The sequence below is a fragment of the Mustela erminea genome, chromosome 10 (assembly GCF_009829155.1).
Source record: "Mustela erminea isolate mMusErm1 chromosome 10, mMusErm1.Pri, whole genome shotgun sequence".
Taxonomy (NCBI): Eukaryota; Metazoa; Chordata; class Mammalia; order Carnivora; family Mustelidae; genus Mustela; species Mustela erminea.
The window spans coordinates 34,083,558-34,109,673 of NC_045623.1; the positions used below are offsets into that span (position 1 = coordinate 34,083,558).

Genomic DNA, 26,116 nt, shown 5'->3' on the forward strand with positions numbered 1-26,116 from the left:
GGCCAGACACTCTCCTAGACATCTCCTCTGCTCATCTCACTTAGAGAAAAAAATCCATAAGCTTTCCCAAAATTCTATAGGACCCCATGCAGTCTACACCACTCCCCACTCCAATATCAGTATCCTAGCCCTGCCCTTCACTCTCACTTTGTACCAGGGCACTGGTCCTTCTTGCAGGTTCTTAAACATTCCAGGTTCACTCCTGCCTCAGGACATTTGCAGTACTTTCTGCCTGGAATTCTCCCTTTCATGATATCTGTCTGGTGCAATCCCTTGCTTTCTGAAGGCCTCACTGAAACATATACAGATTCGAACCAGTTTTCACCATCTCTGTCACCAATGCTCTGGTCCAAGACTTCACCAGCTCTTGCTTGGATAACATGGCAAAGCCAATTTCATACCACAGACCACCCCGAGCCCCAGCACTCTGTGCCTCCTGCCCTGCTTTATTTTTCTTTATAGTATTTAGCACCTTGAACATACCACATATTTTACCTATATATTCCTCTTCTGTTCCCTCTCACTTGAATGTAAGTCCCACAAGGGCAGGAATTTTTTGCCTGCTTTGGACATTCTTTTGTCTGTAACATTTAGGAGAGGGTCTGGCTCTATTTGTCATTCAATAGATATTTGCTAAAAGAAAAGGCAGTAGAAACAGAACCCATACAGGAATGTCACGTACACTGAGATAAACAAAGGAATATAGACGTATAGCAGGTGAGTCAAGAACCTTCAAGTGCATGGACAGACTAAGGTACCAGATACAAAATGCTTCAACTTTGGGTACAAAAACAGACTTCAAACCACTAGGTAAGAAGTTTAAGGTAGACAGGAAGAACCCGTTATTAAATGACTGAATAGAAGGCTCTAGAACAAAACCTGTCAGTTGGTCATGCCTTGGAAATGTGAAAAAAATAGGCAAGACTCTCTCTCTGGAGGCAGAATGCCAGCTGAGAAAAGCCCCCTGCCGCTCCACTCAGAGCCTAAGATAAATCTTTCCCTGGGAGCCAGCGTCACTTAGGAAATGGCAGAAAGTGGCATGTGTTTCCAAAGGGAAAACACGTGACCTGATAGGAAATTACGAACTGTCAATTGGAAAACCTGTTGACAGAATCTGGGCTGAGCCAGTCTTCTCAAGCTTATTAGAACATCTTGGGGAAAACAAAACCCAGGGTCGGTAGAGCTACCCAGGGTGGCTCTCACTGTTGGCTGCACACTGGGATGAGCTAGAAAGCTCTAAAAATACTGATGCTTGGGTCCAGTAAGTCAGAAGAGCTGGGGTGGCCCCTGGGCAGGAGGTTTCTCAGGTGATTCTAGCAGGCAGCTGAGGTTGACCTATTTCCCTACAAACACCTTAATTCCTCTTCCTGTGATAAAACATTAGATGAAATCTGAAGGAAAAACCAGAGCTTCATCTGGGCCTATCAAAACAGAACTCACTTATTTAGAAGGACTTCAGCACTCTATACATGTATATTTTATAGCTCTAAGGAATAGGTTAATCATGCCTTCAGTTCCTGTGCACCTCCCACCCTCTCTTTCCCCAGAACAGCACTTCAAGACAGGCTCTCCCTGCGGCCCCCTTCCCATGCGAAATGCATGCCGCTAGAGGACGTGTGGGAGGGTCTTCAACCATAAGGGCAGAGTCCCATTTCGGAAGCCTGTGGCTGAGTCTTTTCATATGCAGCCCAGGATCAACACTTTCCCCTACCTGCTCTGTTCATCCTTCACTCCCCTCCCTGGGTTATTTACACACCATCTATTGCGTGTGGTTGGCTGTGTACCTAGTCAGGGTCTGGACCTTGGCATGTAACATAGGACTTCATCCCCAAACGCTCTGCAAGGGCAGAGCATTGCTCACATTGGCACTCTGAGCCTCTGCCCTAGTTTGAGCAGTCACGGTCGGACATAGACAAGAAGCTCCACGCGGGTAGCAATGATTTACCCTTCCAGAACACTCTCGAAATGCAGACGATGCTTGTCAATGTTAGAACTGCAATCCATTTTAATTTTACAGTCATTTTATTTTAGAATGACAGTGAGTATTGAGCTTACCTAGCAAAGATCTCTTCACGTATAAAGGAAAACGCATTTCCCACACAACGTGAGCTAAGGTTGGCTGTGTACCTGCTTAGGGTCTGGACCTTGGCATGTAACATATTACTTCATCCCCAAACATCCCCAGGCTCCAGGTACCGTGAGCCCATGCTTACAGAAGAGATCAAGTCTGTAGAAGGTTTAAATGTCCTGTCCAGAGGTACACAATGGTAAGCAGAGAAGCCTGACTACAGCGAGGGAATCTGTTTTTACAGCAGCTGTTCTCAGTCACTAAACCTAACATTCCACAGATAATAGAAACAATAGAATTGAAGACTGAATTCCTTTGAGATTTAATTTAGGAAACAGTTAACAAGAAAGGGTGTTTTCCCTACAGAATTTCTTTAAAAACGGGAGTGGTGCTACTTAAAATTTCCTATTAGTTTACATTATCATATTGGAGATGCTTTCTTTTAAATTTGTATTATACTCATGGAATAATACCTACTCTGTGTGTGTGTATTACACTAGTGTGTGTTTTCTTTTAAATTTCTGTTTGCTTTTCCATTGGCAGTGGCTCCTAACGCTCTGGCATTAAATCTCTTAGCTCTTCAGTCTCTTGGTCAAACACTTAATAACTGTAAAGAATTTAAAGGGTAGAATCTACTTCATCCAATAGCTAAATGAGAGTATGAAGAGTCCACTTTCCTGTGAGAAAACTGTCCATTTTCAGCATACTGAGCATCCATATTATTAATAAACATAGTTTATCACTTGATAATGAAGAATAAGATACAGGTTCAGTATATTATACCAATTGCTTAGTTTTAGAAAGACAATGAAGGGGTGCCTGCATGGCTCAGTCGGTTAAGCATTTGACTCTTGATTTCAGCTCAGGTCATGGTCTCAAAGTCCTGAGATGGAGCCCTGCCTCAGGATCCACGCTCAGTGTGGAGTCTGCTTGAGATTCTCTCTTTCCCTCTGCCTCTGCCCCTGCTCCTCACCCCACTCACGTTCTCTCTAAGTAAGTAAATAAATAAATAACATCTTAAAAAAAAAGGCAAGATTTCTTCAATCCTGTTCAGAGGTGATTCTAATATAAAAACAGTGATGGTGCTTAGGTAAAATCTTTTTTAAAGTGAGGACATAGTGGTCTATTTTTTAAAATATTGTGTTTCTCTACCTTCCCCACTTCCACAAAAATAAATGTCTTAGTTGGAGTACAAGATGTTGAGAGATGGGGAAGGACTATTTTATTTTAATTTTTTAAAAGATTTTATTTATTTATTTGCAAAAGAGAGAGTGAGCACAAGCAGGCAGAAGGGCAGAGGAAGAGGGAGAAGCAGACTTCCCACTGAGCAGGGAACCCAATGCCGGGGCTCCATCCCAGGACCCCAGGGATCATGACCTGAGCCAATGGCAGCTGCTTAACTGACTGAGCTACCCAGGCTCCCAGGAATGACTATTTTAAAATGTTATGGAGGTTACAAACTTTCTCTTTTTCAGATTATATTCTAAAAACAAATATATTTTTACAACAGGCTTTGCTCCAGGTTTCCAAGCAAACACACCCAAATAGATTAATTAATCTATCAAAGCCTTAGGCTGTTTTCAGATGCTATACTTATACTACTTATGATGTCATGCAAATAATTTTGATTCAGTTTGTATATATCAACAGGAAGAGGTCTGGCAGAAACATAAAAATTCTAAGCAAACTAATTTTGAGACTTAAGCAATTCCATTACCAGAAATGTTAGTTAAGCCAAACAGTAGTGTGGCCAAAGCACATCAAGGAACACCACTGTTTTCATGATTTGTGGTTTCTTCATATAAGGGACCTATTCTGCTTGTATTTGGATGTGGCACAGGGGGGCTTTGAAAAGCACAGTGGTGTATTTCGATTACAAAAAAAATCTCAATACAGCTGAGTCAGTGTAAAGATGCTCGAAGTCACACACTCACATTCTGAGGTTCTCTATAAATATGTTTGCTGCTTGACACTGAGAACACACCTCGCCTCCCTTACACCATTTTTGGGTATGTATATAAAATATTCTAACGTGACACGGTCCTTTGTGTGTGGCTCCAGTTTGGGTCTAATTTTTTTTTTTTTCTCTTCTATGACAGAACAAATCCCCTGAAAATTTCTGCAGAAGCACATTCTCATCAAATTCAGCATCCTTCTTCTAACCCCGGGGCCACTGCTTACTGAGCCCACGACCATCCTTAGGTGAACCTACAAAGAAAGGATGTGCTCCTACTTAGAACACTGGCATGAATTTCAGAGCATCTTAATATAAAATGTAAAGGTAGTTTGTGCAAATTTCCTTCTCTGTGAAGTGATTACAGCTGTTATGTGTAGGGTGATCTAAAGTCCTTAGTCCCAAACAACTATATGCTCACAATAAAATAAATAACACCCCTGTTATTACCTTGTACGTATATATTACATCACTGAACATCGACATTCCCAGAACACGAAGTTTAGTCATGAACAGCCACATTCATCTACAAAAATAAAAAGTTATCCCCACTCACCATTTTGTTCAATCTAATGTAGTGGTTACAACGCAAATTTTACAGCCAGAAGACCTGGGTTTAAAATTTAGCTCTGTGTCAACATCTTTAAATTATGCACAGTTTGAAAAGTGCCTGGCAGTAAATATGACAATTATCAACCTCATTATTTAATTAAGAAAATATGAGCTAGGCTTCTCTCTTGGGAAGATTTTGGGTCCTCAACAATCCTATTTACTGTATGTTTCTCTATATTTACTGCATATGGAGAGGATCCAAAAAGTACCCCAAAATTGTGGTGTCCTTCTTAAAATGTTTGTGAATTTTTTTCAAGATGGGCCAGTTTCCTCCAATCAACCATCCCAATTCCAAGTGTTACCTGTCCTTGGTGCATGGGTATATTGAAACAAACCCCATGAAAACGCCACCCTGCCTCAATTCTTGAACCAGGTGTCTGCAAACCCAGAGGCCTCAGATGTGCAAATCTGCCAGGTCCGCCACAGCTTATTGGCTCCTGGAGCTTACTCACTCAGCACCAAGCATGTCTAGAGTATGACCTGGAGTTTTAGGAAACTCTTGAGTAGAAGGAAATCTTAAAGATAATGATAAAGTGATGGTAAGGTTAACCAAGCAGTTGACCTAAGGACAAATCCTTTCCTACTGCACACCATGAGGTGGGTAGACCTGCTTCTGTGAAGAACACACAACTTCAGAAAGGCTGTTCCTCTGACTGCTGCCATCTACCAACATAGCTGTCTTTCTGGGGCCTATGGGATGGTCAACAATGTGTGCGCCTATGCTTTTTGTGCCTTCAGCTATAAGACAGCCATATCACAGTGGGAGAGAAGATCACTTATTGTCTCCCAACATCCAGTCTCTCCTTTTTACATGATAATAGGTAAGTACATGTGCCAGCCCTCCAGGGGTGACCATGTGACTTAGTCCTGGCCAGTGAAATAGAAAGAGAAAAAAATATAATCAACTCTGAGTTGTGCCCTTCAAGGCAAGGAGTATACTCTCAAAGTATCTTCCTCCCCACTTGTGAGTTGGGATGAAGGCTTAGTATTCATCATCTTCAATCAGACCAGTGAGGGATACATGATACCAATGCTGAACCTTGACATCATATATCCAGAGGATTATGTTCCCACTGGTGTGAGAGAGAAATAAAGAATGTCCTTTCTTATTTCAGTCACTGTTAGGGATGGAGAAAGCAGAGACTCTAAGAGTATTTGCAATAATATCCTAACTCTCTAGTCACATTGGCCAGTGCTCACGGTGGAGGAGGTGTATGCACGCCAGATGGGGAGGATGAGAAGCCACAGGATACACATGGCAGATTTTATAGGCACACTGATGTTATTCAAAGATTTTGGATTAAAAGAAATTATTATATTGGAACCAAGAAGGGTGTAGTTAAATGTGCTTTTTAAAATTAAAATACAAGATAGTAAATGAAAATTGGTCCTTCAACAGAATGCTTCTAGCTCTACTCTAGATTTCTGAAACAAGCTTAAGTTCAGAAAGTCTGATTTCTGAAAATCTCTTCTATCCTGTGGGAGGCTCTGATGGAAAATGTGAAGAGTATTCGTTGTAGAAAGAACAGTAGGCTGGAAGTTCAAGTTTCGAGACCAAACTCCACCTCTGACCACACTATATTAGACAAGTCCTACAGGCCTGGTATTTTCACATCAATAAAAAGAGTCTCACCCCTATGTGTCCAGTCAATATACACTGGACAATACACAATACACACACACACACACACACACACACACACACACACACACTACTGGGTTGTGTGTGGGATAAAGATGATGTAGACATGACCTTGAAAGGCAATAAGATGCTAGGTTGTAATCCTGGAACAATGTTGTCTAAGTGGAAGCCTTCCCCAAAAGGCTGCTTACCATCTCAGCAACCGCTGGGAAGCTCTTCAGTAGATAAATTCTACAATTCACACAATACTCCTAAACAGCTTTCTATACCTCATTATTAAATGTGAGAACGCTATTATAGATTACCAGCCATTTGGGGAATGCTTCCAACCTGAAATTCAGATATAAACACATAATCAAGAGTGAGTGAATGCACAGAAAAACTAAAAGCAGGAGAAACACACAAACAGACATTATTTAAATTAATAACTATATTCTCAGGGTACTAGCAGAAGATATTGTGTTCATAAAACAAACATATCAGAAAAAACTTGGAAATTAAAAATAAGATAATAAAAAAAGTCAATATATGGTTTAGATTATAATGCTGAGGAAATTCATCTTAAAGTCAAATAAAAAGGCAAAGGGGAGGAACAAATAGATATATAGATTCCAAATCTGTCAGCTAAAAGACAGAAAGTTCATAGAGTAAAAAGATAAAATGAATGCATAACCTATCAGGGAAACATTGCAAAATTTTCCCAAACTGCAGGATATGAGACTCAAATTAAAAAAGGCTGACCAATGTGTCCAGCACAATGAATGGATATAAATACCTGTGCCATCATGAGGTTTCAGAACTCAGGGATAAAGAGGTGAATCCTAAAAGCCTCTGTGGGAGAGAAGTTAGAAGATTCACACAAAGAAACAAAACCCAGACCAGCATGAGACTTTTCAATGACAATACTACATACCAAAAGATAATGGTAAAAAAGAAAACCTTTAGAATTCTTAGCGAAAGTAATTGTTATTTAGAGTTCAATATCCAGCCAAACTAACTTTCAAGTCTGAGAGTAGAATAAATAATAGATTTTTGACACTGAAAGGCTCAGAACTTACTTTTATGCATTCTTTCTTTAAAAGGTACTGAGGGCAAAAACATACACATAGATCAATGGAATAGAATAGAGAACCCAGAAATGGACCCTCAGTGCTACGGTCAACTAATCTTTGACAATGCAGGAAAGAATGTCCAATGGAAAAAAGACAGTCTTCAACAAATGATGTTGGGAAAATCGGAGAGCCACATGCAGAAAAATGAAACTGGACCATTTCCTTACACGACACACAAAAATAGACTCAAAATGGATGAAGAACCTCAATGTGAGAAAGGAATCCATCATAATCCTTGAGGAGAACACAGCCAGCAACCTCTTTGACCTCATCCACAGCAACTTCTTCCTAGAAACATCACCAAAGGCAAGGGAAGCAAGGGCAAAAATGAACTATTGGGACTTCATCAAGATCAAAAGCTTTTGCACAGCAAAGGGAACAGTCAACAAAACCAAAAGACAACTGACAGAATGAGAGAAGATATTTGCAAATGACATAGCAGATAAAGCACTAGTATCCAAAAATCTAAAAGACCTTATCAAACTCAACACCCAAAGAACAAATAATCCAATCAAGAAATGGGCAGAGGATATGAACAGACATTTCTGCAAAGATAACATCCAGATGGCTAACAGACACATGAAAAAGTGCTCCAAATCACTCGGCAACAAATACAAATCAAAACCACAATGAGATACCACCTCACGCCAGTCAGAATGGTAGTTAGGAAATGACAGATGCTGGCGAGGATGCAGAGAAAGGGAAACCCACTGTTGGTGGAAATGCAAGTTGGTGCATCCAATCTGGAAAACAGCATGGAGGTTCCTCAAAAAGTTGAAAAGCAAGCTACCCTATGACCCAGCTATTGCACTACTGGGTATTTACCCTAAAGATACAAATGTAGGGATTCAAAGGGGCATGTGCACCTGAATGGTTATAGCAGCAATGTCCACAATAGCCAAACTATGGGAAGAACCTAAATGTCCATCAACAGATGAATGGATAAAGAAGAGATGGTGTATATATACAATGGAATACTATGTAGCCGTCAAAAGAAAGAACATCTTGCCATTTGCAACAATGTGGATGGAACTAGAGGGTATTATGTTGAGCGAAATAAGTCAATCAGAGAAAGACAATTATCTTAAGATCTCCCTGATATGAGGAATTTGAGAGGCAACATGGGGAGTTTGGGGAGTAGGGAAGGAAAAAATGAAACAAGATGGGATCGGGAGGGAGAGAAACCAGAAGGGACTCTTTTTTTTTTTTTTTAAAGATTTTATTTATTTATTTGACAGAGAGATAGAGAGATCACAAGTAAGCAGAGCAGCAGGCAGAGGGAGAGGGAGAAGCAGACTCTTCACTGAGCAGAGAGCCCGATGTGGGGCTCGATCCCAGGACACTGGGATCATGACCTGAGCCGAAGGCAGCCACTTAACCAACTGAGCCACCCAGGCGCCCCCAGAAGAGACTCTTAATCTCACAAAACAAACTGAGGGTTGCTGTGGGAGGGGGATGTGGAGAAGGTGGTTGTGTTATAGACATTGTGAAGGGTATGTGCTATGGTGAGTGCTGTGTAAGCCTGATGATATCCCTGAGGCAAATAATAAATTATATGTTAATAAAAATAAATAAATAAATAGATAGATAAATAAAAATAAATAAAAAGTACTGAGGGATCTAAAGGCAATTTTAAAAAATCCTTCTAAATCCCAGCTTTAAATATCCAGCTGCAGACTTGATATTTATAATTGGATTTTAACAGGTACTTCAAAATTATTAAGTCCAAATCAGAGTTCATTTCACCCCCAAATCTGCTCTCCCACAATCTTCCACATTTCAGTTCTTCTTGTTTGAAACCTGGAATTTTGACTTTATTTTCTCACAACCAGGTCCATTCTGTCCACAAAGCCTACGGGGGTCAACCTTTACATTATCTCCAGAACAGGACTATTTCTCACCACATTGACTGCTACAACCCAAGCCACCAGTGGATCTCTCGTGGTTTATTGCAACAGCTTTCTAACTAGTCTCTGCTTCCATACTTGCCTCTTATAGTATGGTCCCTTCTCTGCCTCTTTTTCTCAAAGGGTGCCTTCTCAGGGGACCAGTAAGGTGAATACTACACATTATTTGCCTTTTTATTCTCATTTTCTCCTGAGTATACAGTGGAGTTTTCTAGAAGCTACATGACATCTGACAGTGAACAGGCTGAACAGACCCTGATGAGACTATAAAAATGTAAACAATGTTGTTATCTCTTTTTTGGAAGAAGATACAGTTATTTTCATTAAAATACATTATCTGTGTTAACTTGGGGTGGCTTCATTATTGTCATTTTAAAATAATACTTAGTTTTAAATTCCTAATATGGTAAAATATCTACAGATATAAGACACACAAAGCTCTTTTGGGGTCTTCAATAATTTTGTAAGAGTGAAGGACCCCAAGACCAAAAAAAATTGGCTAAGGGCTTCTCTACACTGCAGCCAGAATGATCTTTTGAAAAGTTAAGTTTGATTTTCCCCCTCATTTGTTCGCAATCCTCTAACAGCTCCTCAGTTCACTCAGACTGGAAGTGGACAAAAATAAAATTTTTTAAAAAGGGTAGGGGGGTACCTGGTTGCCTCAATCAGTAGAGCATTTGACTTTTGATCTCTGGGTTGTGAGTTTGAGGCTCACAATGAGTGTTGAGATTACCTAAAAATAAACTCTTAAAAAAAAAAAAAAAAGAAGTGGGCAAGACACTCTATGAGCCTACAATATCCTCTCTCTCTTTTTTTCTTTTTACAATATCCTCTCTTAATTACAGCTATTCTCCCCCTCAGTGCCCTTCCCTTACCCTGACCCTCTTACTATTCCTCATCATGCCAAGGATACACCTTTAGATTCACTATTCCCTCTGCCTGGATTGCTCTTTCTTCTGACAGGGGTGGCTCTCTCCCTGAATTCAGGTCTTTGCCTTCTAAGCCATATTTTTCATTGGTTCCCTTTCCAGATATTTAAAATACTTGCAAATACTTCCTTGTCCCCTGTGGTAGTGCTACCCCTTACTTTTGCCACTCATATATTTGTTTACCTTACCCTCTCCAGCACAGAGTAAGTCCTCAGGAACAATGCTGGTTTTAATCTCCTCAAAGGATAGCAGACTTGATGACTTGTATCCAGTATGGTCTTAAATGAAAAATACATGAATTCAAGGGGTTATCTGACTAAGCCTTCAGGCAAGACCATATTCGACCCATGGCAGAGAGCCCCAACTCTACTCCATTTTTTTTTAAAGATTTTTTATTTTTTATTCACTTGACAGACAGACATCACAAGTAGGCAGAGAGGCAGGCAGAGAGAGAGAGAGAGGAAGGGAAGCAGGCTCCCTGCCAAGCAGAGAGCCCGATGCGGGGCTCGATCCCAGGACCCTGGGACCATGACCTGAGCGGAAGGCAGAGGCTTTAACCCATTGAGCCACCCAGGCGCCCCTTCTACTCTATTTTTAAAGTGTCTTAAAGATCCAGGCTCTATGAAAATTTGTGTAAAGGATGATGTCTTGATGTCATCTTCATGCTGCAAGTTAATTTTTTTTACCTCTTTTCTTTTTTTATTTTAAGATTTATTTGTTTTAGAAAGAGAGAGCATGAGTGAGACGTGCAGAAGGAATGGGGGAGAGAATCTCCAGTAGACTCCATGCTCAGCACGGAGCTCAATGTAGGGCTCAATCTCACAACCTGATATCATAACTCAAGGTGAAACCAAGAGTCAGATGCTTAACTGACTGTGCCACCCACGTGCCCTAAATTTTTAACTCTTTTGAGAAGAGATGTATAATTGCTCTTCATATTCAGTTGGAGTCCCCTTTATACCTGTGGAAGTAATTGTAAGATTTCTCCTTGTCATCCTCATCTTAGCTGGAACATCCAATTCCTTTCATTTTTTCCACATAGATTCAGTTTTTCAATGCTTTAATCCTCTTTGTGATGGTCTTCTGACTCCCAAATTTTTCATCTTCCTATTTATTTTTGTAGTCCTAAATTAAACTGTGAGAGTTAGTGTGGTATCAAAGGTTCCTAGAGTCTACTTTTCTTTTACTGCATCCCAGTGTATGCTTTTAAAATACACAGTACATTGCCTTGTAAAAGAAAAACTGTTTCTAATCTGTTTCTATGATATAAGTTGCACCCTCTTCCCAGAAAGAAATGTGCTCTCAATACAACCTCAAGTAACTGATTCTCATGAACTTTAATGACATTAAGGCTTGTTCTGGGAAGTTAGTTACCACCCACACAGTTGACCAACTGTCAACCAAGTTTAGTGCCCTTTAACAAATATTATTTTCTTTTGATGTCAAATCTAATGCTTTTCTAACCATTCTGTTTTCCCACAAAATGTCCCTATCAAGAGCAAGTCTTTAAATTAGCCAATGAGAAAGCTTTTCTTTTACAGGAAGTTGGTTATAGAACTTTGATACATACTAACGACAAAGTTGTCATTTTTTTTTTTTTAAAGTGCAGGGGTAAGTATCTTGTTCTAAAAAGGGAGAGATAGTAAATATTTAGGATTTACAGGTCACATATAGTCTATGTTGCATATTCTTTAAAAAAAAAATTTAAACAACCCTTCACAAACGTAAAAACCAATTTCAGCAAGTGGGCCAGATAAAAAACAAGCTGCAGACCCAAACTACATGGGTCACAGTTTGCCAATGCCTAGTGTAATGGTTCTTGAAGGTTCAATGGAGACTCACTCAGCTCAGAAGAGGCAGAGCTACAAGTAGCCTCTGGATTAAGAGACTTCATGACATGCATGCTATTGACATGCTTTGTGTTTCTCTTCCTGGGCCTTGGAGTTTTTGCTGGTTTATGGCAATTTGAGCACTTAAATGCCCAAGTCTACTGGCCGTTTGAATGGATTCTCATTCTACTGGGCTTAGATGACTTGCCATCCAAGTTGAGAGCTTGGAGAGCAGTCTAGGCCCTACGAAGTGGTTGAACATGGGGTTGAAGTTAAAATAGAACTCCTTCCCAGAACAAGGTTAAAGAGGTACACTGACATCTGAGAGACATAAAGGACTTCCAAGGAGTCAAGTGTAGAACCCAAAGTTTCTGTCCCATGTTTTAAGGATTTCCATGGCCAGTGTTTGTATTTGACACATTCCATGGCTAAATGTCTGTTACTTTACTAAGAAACAGTCAAAGCCCTTAAAAAGAAAATTTAGGGTGAGCAAAAGTATGCATTATTAAGAAAAAAGTATCCAAAACTTGGAAATGAGGCAAAGGGAAGGCAGTACACCATTTTGATGTAACACTAAAGACCTGTTTGACAGGCTCACCCAAAGATTTAGAGAAATATAACTTTCTTGGACTTGCTAAATATTGCTGATTAAATTCCAGACTTGTAGATTTTTTTTCCAGTATAAAAGAAAATCCCAAATATTGTTTATTTTTCATGGCCCTGAAGGACATTACCTAGTTTTTCTATCTCACCTAGCAATGTTATTCTGACATTCTTTTTTCAGGTAGTTCCTTGAATGCTCTTTGAACCAGGTGGATTCTTTATTAAGAGCTTGAATAAATCCTTAACATGTTCATTCTACATTAAGAGTCACATTCAACTTTTTGAAAATTATCCTTTGACAACATTCATAGAAGTCTTAAGTTTTCTGTGTTTTGCTTGCAGTCGGAATGTGTATATATTTGCATCTGTCTAACAGTGAAAATTGTACATAGGAATTTTTTTCAGAGGTTTTCTGTTCATTCGCCTGTGTTTGGAAGCGGTTATTTATAGTCTTCTGTTTTTATGGTGAGTGAGTCCCTTGGGCCCCTACTAGACCTTTAGCTTCCCACTTGCTTAGGACACCTCTAAGAATGAAGGTTAAGTGGTTGCAGGAGTTTGTCTCTTGTGTGTTAGGAGAATACTTCCTTAAACAAACAGATTCACTTTGAAAAGAAGGGAAAAGGGAAATCTGTCTAGGTGATTTTACAAGGGTGTGGGGAGAAAGGGTTAAGGGAAATTTCTGCCAGGTCTTGGTCTGACAGTGAATTCGAAGAATAGTGTGAAATAGACTGAAACAGATCCAATTTATCAAGACAGCCTCTATCACCATCCCAGGCAAAAGAGCAGTACCTGAAAAAAATGTTAACCAATAAGAGATATTTTAATTTTATAAGTGACTTTATCCCTTTCCAGAGGGAAACTAACAAGACAGTAGACTTTCAAATGAATGGGGTTCACATTTTCTAGGCAGAAGCTAATAAACACTTATTTCTAGAGTAAGGGGTATGAAAAATATCCCTCCTCCACTGTACAACAAAAAGGGGGAAAATGCACAGAAGTTTGGCATTAACCGGAGGTGTTTAGTTCCTAAGGATCAGGGATCCAAAAATATAAAAATAGCTATAGAGTTAGCCCTCAGTAGTGCTTTCTATATTTCTTTTTTCTTTCCTAAGATTTTATTTATTTTAGAGAAAGATGGAGAACATGAGCAGGGGGAGGGGGAGAGAGAATCCCAAGCAGACTCTCTTCTGAGCACCGAGCCCAATGTGGGGCTTGATCTCAGGACCACGAGACTGTGATCTGAGCCAGAATCAAGAGCTGGATGTTCAACCAGCTGAGCCACATAAGTGCCTCCTTTTCTATAGTTCTTAGCCAGAATTTTTAATCCAAAATTTAAAGAGATTTAGCAGTGCTTTAATAGTACTTTGCAAACTGTGGTTGAAGTATACTAAAATTCAAAGTTCAATGGATATTCCTAAAGATGAATACTTGGACAAGTTAAACTATTTTTTAATGAAAATTAATGAGTTTAATATCTCAGCCCTGATTTTATTCTAGTTTGGGACATGATGCAAAAATTATACCTCATTTCATCAAACTCACCTCAAAATTTGAAACACAAAGTTATACCTGACCCAGCAATTCCATTTCTATGTAACTCTATCCAACAGAGAAATGAAAACATATGTCCACCCAAAAACTTGTATTCAAACATTCATGAGACCATTATTCCTTATAACAACCTAAACATTCATCAACTGATAAATGGATAAAGAAAATATGGTATATCCATACAATAAAATATTATTTGGCAAAAAAAAGTCACGGAGTACTGATACATACCACAACATGGATAAACCTCAAATGGATGCCAAGTGAAAGAAGTCAATCACAAAAGGCCATGTACTGTAGGATACCATTCACATGAAATGTCTGGAATAGGCAAATCTATAGATACAGAAAACAGACTTGTGGCTGCCTAGAGCTTGGGAGGAGGCGGGGGGGCATGGTGGGAAGAGAGAACTAATGGGTACAGGTTTCTTTTTGGGGTGACAAAAATGTAAAATTAGATTATGGTGAGGAATTCTATAATTATACTAACAGACACTGAATTGTATCCTTTAAACTAAGTGTTATAGTATGGAAATTATATCTCAGTAAAGCGGTTAAAATGTATTTTAGCTTATGCATGACTAATCTGTTCTCTGATAAGATGCATATTTAATTGGAAGTTACTAAATTTCTTGTATTTATATCATAGGTCAGATCATTATTTACACTAAAAATTTAAGTGTTTGTAGATATGTTCAACAAAATTGAATTACAGCTAGTATGTTTTTTTAATGGTGGTTATAAATTTTAGGCAATGCTGCAGTAAAGTGAAACTGTGGAATGTCATAGTTATTTGATAGATTTTTAATCTGAATAGGAATCATACTATTCTTAAAGATTTTCTCTATCTATTTATTTATTTATTTTTTAAGATTTTACCTATTTATTTGACAGACAGAGATCACAAGTAGGCAGAGAGGCAGGCAGAGAGAGAGGAAGGGAAGCAGGCTTCCTGCTAAGCAGAGAGCCCGATGTGGGGCTTGATCCCAGGACCCTGAGATTATGACCTGAGCCGAGGACAGAGGCTTTAACCCACCGAGCCACCCAGGCACCACCCAGGCACCCCTATCTCTTTATTTAAAGAGAGAGAGCCTATACACACATGGGGGGATAGGCAAAGGGAGAGAGAGAGAGAATCTCAAGCAGACTCTGGGCAGAGAATGGAGCCCCACTTAGGGCTTGATCTCACAACCCCAAGATCATGACCTGATCTGAAATCAAGAGTTGGATGCTTAACTGACTGAGCCACCCAGATACCCTTATACTATTTTTAAATGGCAGTGTAAATTATAATTCAGGAGAAATTAATTTTAAAGCTTGGGACTAACATTAAAATTAGATAATGAATGAATAATCTTTGACAAAATACTATCAAGGGATAGTTTAAATTTACATATCATAAATACATACATTATTTGTTCTTTATAACACTCAAAGAAGGTCATAATCATTTTATAACATGCTCTATAAAATTAATTTTATCGTAAAAAGTAAAGTCTAACATTTTAAATACTGTCATCCACCATGGCTTAGCTTAGCTTATGTGATTTATCCGAAACATAACACACACTGAGATAAAATTATTTTTTAAAGTATCTTAATAGAATAACTAATAAAATAAATAACTTAATAGAATAAATAACTCAAAACAACTTTTGAGATGGACTTTTATCAATATGAGGCTGTAAAATTATTTACTTACATATCCTACCCAGGTAGCAAAAGTTATTTTTGTCTTTACCCAACCCAATGTGTTCTTTCAAAAGAGGCAATTGGGTTTCGTGCTTTTTAAAATAAATTTTATTTATTTGAGAGAGAGAGAAAGCAAGAGAGCACAAGCAGGGGGAACAACAGAGGGCAAGGGAGAAGCAGGCTCCCCGCTGAGCAGGGAGCCCCATGTGGGGCTCCATCCCAGGACGACCTGAGCCAAAGGCAGATGTGTAACCGACTGAGCCACCCAGATGCCCCAGCTTTTTTGCTTTTATACTGTTTTTCGGAATTGAAATTGTAAATATATGAAAGTCAACAAGCAGAATAATTAGAGATTCCTGACCTCTAGAGAAATTAGAATTCTGACTTTTTAAAATAGACTTGTTTAAGTGGTTTATTTAAGTGGTTAGTAATTTAAGTGGTTAGTAGTTAATGCAACAACCAACAAAATGGCCTTATCTCATCATTGGACATCTATATTTTTCTCTGACATTTTACAATGTTGTCTTAAGATTATGTTCCGAATTTGGAGCAATAAAGACAGGAGATTTTTTTATACTCAGAATATATCTGATATACACTAGACAGTCTCTAGGTAGCATCAAAGTTTTCCTCCCTCTCCTACAATCCAGAACATGGCATGCATAAGTAAAAGAGATGCTGGAGATCATTAGTTTTAATTGATTTGCTCCTTAATTCCTTAATTAGGTCAATAGTAGGCTGCTCTGTTTATTGTAATCACATTATGGGGAAAGCTTTCATGTGGGGGGGAAAAAGCTAATAGACAAAATGTTATTAATGTGATTACATTTTTAGGATACACTCTTGGGACAAGTAAAATCTTCTGCATGTTTATGTACAAGGATTGACTGAAATAATGACTGTCAACATATTTACTTCTAAAATTTTTGGGTAAATTTTAAATACTTGCAGGTCAGTTAGAGATTAGTGAGGCAATTATTATTAACTGCTGCTTTGTAGATTTCTTAGTATATGAAATCCTAATTTCTTTTTTTTTTTTTTAAGATTTTATTTATTTATTTGACAGACAGAGACCACAAGTAGGCAGAGAGGGCAGGCAGAGAGAGAGAGGAAAAAGCAGGCTCCCCAAGGAGTGGAGAGCCTGATGTGGGGCTTGATCCCAGGACCCTGTGATCATGACCTGAGCCGAAGGCAGAGGCTTTAACCCACTGAGCCACCCAGGTGCCCCTGAAATCCTAATTTCTAATCACAAAGTTTATAAGGAGAGACACTTTTACTTTACCCTTTCTCATCTTTAGGTCTTAATTTTTTCATCCTTACTGCACAGGCTAGCCTTCTGTACAATGTGAAATGGGGACTAGGCTTGTCCTTGGAAACCAGCTACCAAGCCACCCAGTTAACTGCCAACTGTTACTCCACAGTCTAATAACCTTCAACCCACATTCTTTATCTAGTCTCATAATGATGTCTAACCATCGATTACTTTTATAAGATGTCCCTAGTAAGAATGAATTTTCAAACTGTCTTAACAGAAACCTTTTCTCTTATATGTCAGACTGGAATAGAACTTTAACGTATGCTCATAAATAAATGATTTGTCTAGAAAGTTTTTCTAACAGTCTATTCAGTCTACTAGTCATCCGGTACCATTTCCTTAGGAATAAATTTGCTTTTGCCCTCATGGCATATGGTTAGTCTTTCTCCATCTTGGATTTCATTATTTACTCATTCAAAAAATATTTATTGATCCTTTGCTACATGTGAGGAACTATTCTAAATATTAGTGATACAGAAATGAACATATTCAAACAAACTAGAAAGTTGTGTGTGCTGGACAGTATTTCCCAACTTTGCTGATAAGAACATTATCCTAGAGCTAATGTCAAGGGAGATAATACAAATTAGCCTGGGAGTGTTTTTCTAATGAAGCTATTTTCATAGTTATTTAGAAAAATCAAGGTGTTATTAGCTTAAGAATCTTCTATAATACTTTTCTGGAAGTTGGATTTATTGGTTATATTTCCCATTTAAAAAAAAAGACAGTTGAACCTTTAAAAAAAAAACCCAACTATTTATTTATTTCAGAGAGAGAGAGAGAGAGAGAATGAGTAGGGAATAAGGAAGAGGGAGAAGGAGAAGCAGTTTCCTTACCAAGCAGGGAGCCTGATGCGGTGCTCAATCCCAGGACCCTGAGAGCACCCCCTGAACCTTTTCCTAATTTTCATAAACCTCAACAATATTTGAGAAAGAGTATTTAATAATTTTTGTTGGTTTGATAAGTTCTTCAAATACACAGAATGAAATCACAGGACTCCTGAGTTTTCAATCATTTAGCTTATTTAGTGACTTTTGTCTCAGATATATTTTATGTAATGCTAGCCTCTAATTTCCAATCACATATAGAAATATTTCCCTGTACATATTTCATGACCCTATTAAGAAGGATAACTTCTGGTTACACTATCAAATTTCCTAATCAGAATTTAAAATAACAGAAAGGGAGAAGGATACACTCCGAACTGGTAGCTTAGAAATGTTACTGTAACATCTACCAGTAAATATTTATCCCACAACTGTCTTGAGCAGCTATGTCCAGACTCGTGGTGGTGCTGTGGGAACAGAACTGAACAAGACAGATACAGTCTCTGCCCTCAGGGAGGTTTCAGTGCAGCTCCAAAGGTGATAAAGAAAAGATGTTGAAAAACAATTACTGGAGATTTGACAGTGAAGGAAAGGAAAAAGAGCAATACAGTTAAAACAAAAGCTGGAGGAGACGAGGATGAGCTATTTGCAGGAAAGGGACTGTGCCAGGGCTGATGGGCTCCAAATGCTGAAAGAAGTCAATATACAAAAAAACCAAGCTCTTCTAAGGCTTGCAGCTTCTGAGACCGGACACCAGAAGCGCAGCCTTATGCGCCCTAGGGAACTGGAGTAAGGAACAGAACATGAAAAAGCAAAGAATGACATCACAGCCCCACTCCCCTGCAAATATCTACTTGATACGAACTGAAATCTCTTTGGGAGGGAACGCAGTATTTCGTAAGTATAAATAAATGACTTAAAATACAAATGCTCTATTAGAGACAAACTAATTTATGCTCATGTATAATTGACCAGTTACGAGAATGAATAGTTAATAGCAGAGCCTTCCCAGCATAACATAAGTAAATAAAGGGTATTGAGCATTTAAAGTCTGGGAAGGGCTTCCTATCCAGGAAAGAAAAGAGTGCAGGTAGAGGGGGCTTTGGAAGATAACTTTATAAATTTAATAATTTTGCCAAGGGAGAACTGGGACAACTAGAAGTCTTATATTTTTTTACAAGTATATTTCAGCTTAAGAGCTGATAGAGTATGCTTCTCTTTATAAAAGCAAAAAAAGAAAAGAACAATCTAATACACAGAATTTGTGAATTAAGGTACCATACACATTCATACAAATACATATATTGACTTTTCTTTATGTCTTTAGTTCTGGCCCTTTTATGATTTTCGGGCATAATATAGAGCCATGCCACTCCATGTGTTCTCAACTGGGGGGCAATCTAGTCGCTGTCAAAAATCAGTTTTGAAAGGCGGGGTTAAAAAAAAGAAATCTTGGGCGCCTGGGTGGCTCAGTGGGTTATGCCGCTGCCTTCGGCTCAGGTCATGATCTCAGGGTCCTGGGATCGAGTCCCACATCGGGCTCTCTGCTCAGCAGGGGGCCTGCTTCCCTTCCTCTCTCTCTGTGATCTCTTCCCTTCCTCTCTCCTACTGTGATCTCTCTCTGTCAAATAAATAAATAAACTCTTAAAAAAAAAAAAGAAATCTTAAATAATTGTTTGTAGCCTGCCAAAAGGCCACAGTTCATGAACAGATATACAGCGTATCTGCAATATAACAATTTATCTAAAAAAAAAACTCGTGGAGGGAGAATAATAATGAAAAAAAAAAAAAAAAAGGTTGGAAACACTTTTCTACAAGCTCCATTATGTTTTCCCTAGTGTTTCAAGCATTCAGGCAGTTTTATGGCTTAGCCAAAATAGCTCCTCTTTGCTCTACCTTCCGGCCCTTCTCCAACAGAATAGCTCTGGTTCTTCCCAGTTCTTAGAAGAGTTCTTCAAACCACATATATTTCTGGATTCCTTTGACTCAAAATACTTCTGTCATCTGAAACATCTTCAGTTACTTTCCTAAGCTTTAAGGCATCTTTCTTAAAAATGATTTCTGAATTTTGCCACTTGCCCCTTTTCTAAATCCTATTCATTTTCTGAATCCACATTATCATTTTTCTACCAGCTGCCATTCACAATTTGATATACCACAGACTATAGAACCATATTTTATTTTATTCTATTTATTTGATTTTTTTAAAAGATTTTAAAATTTTTATTCATTTAAGAGAGAGAGAAAAAGCGCATGAGTAGGAGCATGAGAGCAGAGGAAGAGGGAGAAGCAGACTCCCCACTGAGCAGAGAGCCTGATGCAGGACCCTGGGATCATGACCTGAGCCGAAGGCAGATGCCTAATCAACTGAGCCACCCAGGAGCCCCTGTAGAACCATATTTTAGAGGAATACCCATCCAATACCATAGTCATCCTAAATTCACTCCCAGAATTTGTGAGTGTGTTACACTTCTAAGCAGATAGCCCAGATTCTCTATTGAAGAGTTCAGTCATTCTCTATTCCTTATAATTAGGAAAATTTCAAGATGTTTCTGCCAAACTATCTACTGTAAGCAAACCTCTGAGATTATCCTTTTGTCTTTCTGGGCCAGCCCAGGCAGCAAATGAGAATATATTAAGGTACTGGGCGTTTGAGGCCATCCTAGTTCCTCTCCTCTCCTGCCTATCTTGCCTCACAGTGTCTTTCTTATTTCTACACTCCAGGAATACCATCTATCTAGCAGGCCTCAGTCATCTACTATTGTAGTTAAGCTTCATTTCTGTTACCACTTCCATTTTTCCCACCTCTCATATTTGTGGGAAATGGTCTGCGTCTTCTCCCTGTGTTGATTCTCTCATGAAGGTCACTTCTGGTTGCAGTCTCTGCACTGTGCCATGGTTAGTCCTATTACCAACCAAAAGGGTTTGAAATCCTCCTTGCTCATTACCTCAACCTTCTCTCAAGGTAGGTATTCCTTTCCCTCAGGTAAATCCTATTCCTAATTAAAGAAATCCATCTGGACCACTGGAAATACCAAACTACTCAAATACTATTGATGGGCTCAGTACTTGCAAAGTTAATGAGTTTTCTACACTACCACAGGAGCCATTTATTAATGAAACATAGCTCTCTTATCTGGTCCCAAATGGCCAAGGCTTTAAGAAGTATGGTCTTCCAGGGATGTCTGAGTTGCTCAGTCAGTTAAGCACAGACTCTTGATTTCAGCTCAGGTCATGATCTCAGGGTTGTGAGACTGAGTCCGAGGTCAGGCTCTGCACTGGGCATACAGCCTGCTTGGGATTCTCTCTTCCCTCTCTCTCTGTGCCCCACCCACCTTTTCTTTACAAAAAATGAAAGAACTAAAGAAAAAGAAAAAGAAAAAAAGGCCTTCCAGTAAACGTAATACCAATTAAACTGGTGGAGAAGGGTGGGACAAACAAGTCTCAAAGGGGAAGGTGTCACTAATAATCTTGTGACAGGGACAAATAATTTAGGCCCCTTTCCTAATTACTATAAGGCTCTCTCTCAGTATATCTGACTCATCTTTCATTCAGAAATTAGAAACTATTTGTATTTTATACTAAGCAAGAAATATAAAGAAACAGAAAAATTCCCTTGCCCTCAAAGAGTGTACAGACTTTCATAGAATATTATCCAGTCAAATAACTAAAAAAGTAAAATATATACATATATATATTTTTAAATTATTAGGAGTATATGGTATCTGAATTATAAGTGAACTGAGAAAGGATTTAAAATAGAAGGTATGTGCACTCAGGAAGGAGGTAGCATTTAGGCTGGTCCTTGAAGGACATGCAGAGTTTTAGCTAGCAGAGATCTGGTCAGGGGTGAGGTATGTGGTGGGAAGACAGTGGGATTGTCATGGTGCCTTTGGTGATAAGCAAGGCTGTGAAATCAGAAGACACAGAAAACAGGAAAGTGTGTTTGCCAAAAATTACAAATTCCAACTCACTGAAGTATGGCTAATAAAGCTCTAAAAAAAAAAAAATGCAGAGTGGAGCAAATGAAAAACTATGTAAGGTGAGTAAATGTTTGTAAGTCAGGACTACAAAAAAAGGATGTGATTCAAAAGTTAAAGATGCTAGAGACCAGATTAGACCTTTGTCTAGCCATATGAAGAATGAATCACTGATAACAATGACTAATCACTATACGCAAGTAAAATATAGATGGAGCAAAATCCAGCAGCAATTTCCTTCAGTACTGGGATACAGGGGTGCTAATCCCTACCATTTACAGAACACCTAGTATGTGACAGGAGCTGTCCTTTATATGGATTGTTACATTTTGTCCGGATAATACTCCAACTAAGTAGGTGTTATTAACTCCATTATATGTCAGGAAATGGGCTCAGGAAAATTCCACGGCAGAAATTAGTTTACACTCCTACTGGACAGTAAAGCCAAAATCTGATACCAGCTTTTCCCATCTTGAGACCATGCTCTTTCCCCCATGCCAACACAGCCTGATTTATATTTTAAGAGAAATGAAGTCCATTCAAAGATACCTTTATAGTCATGTCACCCTCATTGGTTGCAAATATGCTCTCATCAGTGATCTCGGGCTGGAGATACAGCCAGCACTCCAGGGAATGAGTATAAAACCTTGCGAGTGTATTGGAGCCTATGGACCGTCGCTATCATGTGGATTGAGAACAGCTGATGAGAAAAAGTGAAATGTCCATTAGGTTAAGTTCTTAATCTGTCATTTAACGGAGATCAGTGGCAATAACAGGGGTTTAGGAAATAGATGGTCCTAATTCCAGATGTGAATTCTGCTATATACTAGTTCCATGGAAAACTCTGGACAGGTGATTCTACTTCTTCAATCTCAGCTTCTTCACAGTCATTACAGCAAGCTAACAATACATTTTTGTAGAAAAAAAGATAGGCAGCTTTGGAAAACAAAAAATACATCAATAAGGCTAAAGAGGCTTGGCTTCATTCAGGCATTAAGCTAGCCATCTTGTCTTGAGTAAGTCACAAACTTTGACCCTCTTTCTTCTGTAAAAAGTTGATGGCACCATCTACTTTAAGGATTTTTTTTATGGGGGCACCTGGGTGGCTCAGTGGGTTAAAGCCTCTGCCTTCAGCTCAGATCATAATCCTAGGGTCCTGGGATGGGAGCCCTAATCGGCATTCTGTTCAGCAGGGAGCCTGTTTCACTCTCACTCTCTGCCTAGTTGTGATCTCTCTGTCAAATAAATAAATAAAATCTTAAAAAAAAAAAAAAGAATTTGTTTTATGAATCTAAGTGTAATGTATGTTAGGTACCTACAGTGCTCGACTATATAATAACAATGTACCCACCATATTAAATCATTAACACAATGCTTGGCAAAATTTGTATAACTTTCCACCCCATTTGTTTTACACTTGGGCTCTATTATAATGTTCCTGGTGATTATAACTTAAAAATACTACAGACTATTGGAAAATCGTAACAGCAATTTGGTAAAAATTAGACACCTCAGGCATTTTAAAAATTGCTAACCTTGTATTGTTTTTAAAAGTTAAAATTTACATAAATGGAAAATTATTCATTCTTTTATACTCCCTCATATTTTTTTTCACTAAAAGCATTTTCTTCTAAAAGCATTCCATTAAACAAAGTGCTTAGTCAATCTGAGAAATAAAAGATTAGTACCATTAACAAAGACTTTGATAATTTTATTACTAAGAAAATTGTTAAACATGCTTGCTGTCTCTGATAGCACTGTTGAAGTGGTAGGAACCATCTGTGGTCAATCCATTATGTGAACCATGAAAAGGAGCCATCCTTACAAAGCTGGTCCCCAACTGCTTCTCAAAAGCAAACAAACAAACTGATCTCAACACTGTATTTAAATTAATCACTCCAAAGTAAAGTAAGTCAGGATTACACCCCTGGTCTTTCCTAATTAAGCAATTCAGAAGAAATACAAATATCATAGATTAGAGCTGTATACACCTAATGGGTTATCTATATCCACACGCCCAACACACGGTTTATGAATCTGAGCAAATTTGGGGAAGCTAAATCTACATTTTGGGTTTACACAAATCGTTAAAAAATTTAAAAACGTACACACATATAAAGTTCCTTGGTTCTAGCGATTTTGCAGTGTTGGCCCAAGCAAGGGGGTTACCATCACTTTGCCTCCTTTCCCATCTAGATGGCATCTTATTGACTTGTCCATGAAGAAGCCTCACAGATGCCTCAGGTAAGCACTCCATACCTCTCTGTAAATGTGCCCATGGGTCGAACCTCCATTTCTTACATTATAAGAAGTATGTGATTAAAATAAGACTGCCATTCTTTATCTATTCCTCCCCCATAAAGCTACAATAAATAGGGCCACTCAACCCTCCCTTTGCCCAACGCCAGCACTCCCACAAATATGACTGGTTCTTATTTTTTACTTTAAGGAGGATGGGGACTTGCGAGTGTTTACCTAACGGGTTTGCTGAATTTCAAATGTTTAAAAAGAATTTGAAACCAAGTGAAGTTTGATCTTCACACTCTGAAATACCCGTCCTGGGATGTGGGCTAGGTGTCTGTGGTTATTCAGAGCTAGGTACCGTGCGAGCTTTTGAAGGAACTGTAATCTGATGTACACCGGCAGGCGTGGGGTGGGGGAGGGAAGAACTGGCTGGGGAGAAAAGAATGGAATTAGCGTCTACAGGAGCACATCCCAAGGTTCCGGAGTTGCTAACTCCATCCCTAGCCACCTCGCTGCTTGGAACCAGCTGGAAAGGGAAAGACCAGCGACCCTGGGTTTGGGTTGAAGGCGGCAGTCCTGGTCTCAACCGCCGGCCTAGACACCTGGCTTCTGGGGCCCATCCCGACCCGGCTAAACCCTCTCTCCCCTCAGGTCCTGCAAAGGGGCAGGCACGGCGCTCTGGTTCCCGTCGGAGACCATCAAACTCCTCTCCCCCCGAAAGTGCTAACTTCAGGGGCTCGGGGGTACAAAGGGAGAGCAGACCAGGAGGGACAGGCCGTGGGGTCTCACCGGGTTATCAGGTAGGGAAGAAGGACGAGCGCCCCGGGGGTGGCCGCCTTTTCGCCTCGTCCTCCACCCCCCAGTCCACCCCCCCCAACCCCCACCAAGTCCGCAGAACCTGCGGCTGCCGCGCGGTGCTCCGCCCCAGGCTGGGGTCCCCGGCCCCGACGCTGGGGCTGGCTTGGGATGGGTGGGGTAGGGGCTGGCGGGTCCCAAAGCCCCAATAGCGGGTGGCTGCAAGGACCAAACACTGGGCAGGCGACCACCTTCCGCCCGCCCGAGAGCGGGAGCAGGCAGGGCGCGAGCGAGGCGGGGAGAGCAGTGGCTCCCGCGCACCTAGCGGACCCAGCCCAGCGGTCCTCGGCGGGCCACCCCTCTCCATCCCTCGGCGGTCCCCGCCCTTACCTCTGGGCGCGAGGGTGCCGACGGGGAGGGTGCTGGGGAGCGGCGAGCTGTCTCCCGGTCCGGCTCAGCGGCGGCCAGCGACAGCGGGGTCGTCGGCGGGGCCGCTGCTCATGGCGTGTGGCTCCCGGAGCACTGCGGCCGCGGCCACGGCGGCGCCTTCCTCCTCGTCCTCTTCGCGGGCTCCGAGCCGGGACGCAGCTACCGCCCCAGCCCCGCAGCCCTCCTCCCCTCCGCCTCCCCGGCCGCGGACGGAGCCGCCTCCAGCGCCGCCCCGCGTGCAGCCGGGCCAGCGGCAGCCAGCGCCGCCCAGCGCCCGGCCCCGGGGTCGCCGCCGCCGCCGCCCGCCCGCCCCGCGGTCCCAGCCCCGCTGTGACGCAGGCCGCCGTGCCCGGGAACTTCCTCCTCTGCGGAGACCACCCCGCGCCCGGACTGGCCGGCGAGGCTGCCGCTGGCCGCCGGACGCTTTCCCCTGGATGTGGAAAACGAACCCTCCGGCGCTTCCCGGCGGGGCCGCCCGGGCCTCTGAGGCGGCCACCTGGCTGCCTCTGCCTGGGGAACCGGCTGCGCCTAATACCTCCCCCATCCCTAACAGGACACGGAAAACCGAGCCTTCTCTGCGCTCTGCGGCCGCTCCACCGCCGCAGCTCCTCCCCTGGGTGTTAGAGG

General features: G+C 40.6%; 1 protein-coding gene across 2 annotated transcripts in view; it reads right to left on the reverse strand.

The window, feature by feature from the left end:
- The window catches only part of LRRC8C (leucine rich repeat containing 8 VRAC subunit C), an 81,566-nt gene extending 55,825 nt beyond the window's left edge, over positions 1-25,741 (reverse strand). The window contains exons 1-2 of one of the 2 annotated variants that reach the window (XM_032361346.1): positions 25,451-25,741; positions 10,413-10,502 (exon numbers count right to left, since the gene is read on the reverse strand). The gene's annotated coding sequence lies outside the window, so the exon portion shown is untranslated. The remainder of the gene's footprint in view (positions 1-10,412; positions 10,503-25,450) is intronic. The other variant, XM_032361345.1, reaches the window with a different exon arrangement.
- Between the last annotated feature and the right edge of the window lie 375 nt (positions 25,742-26,116).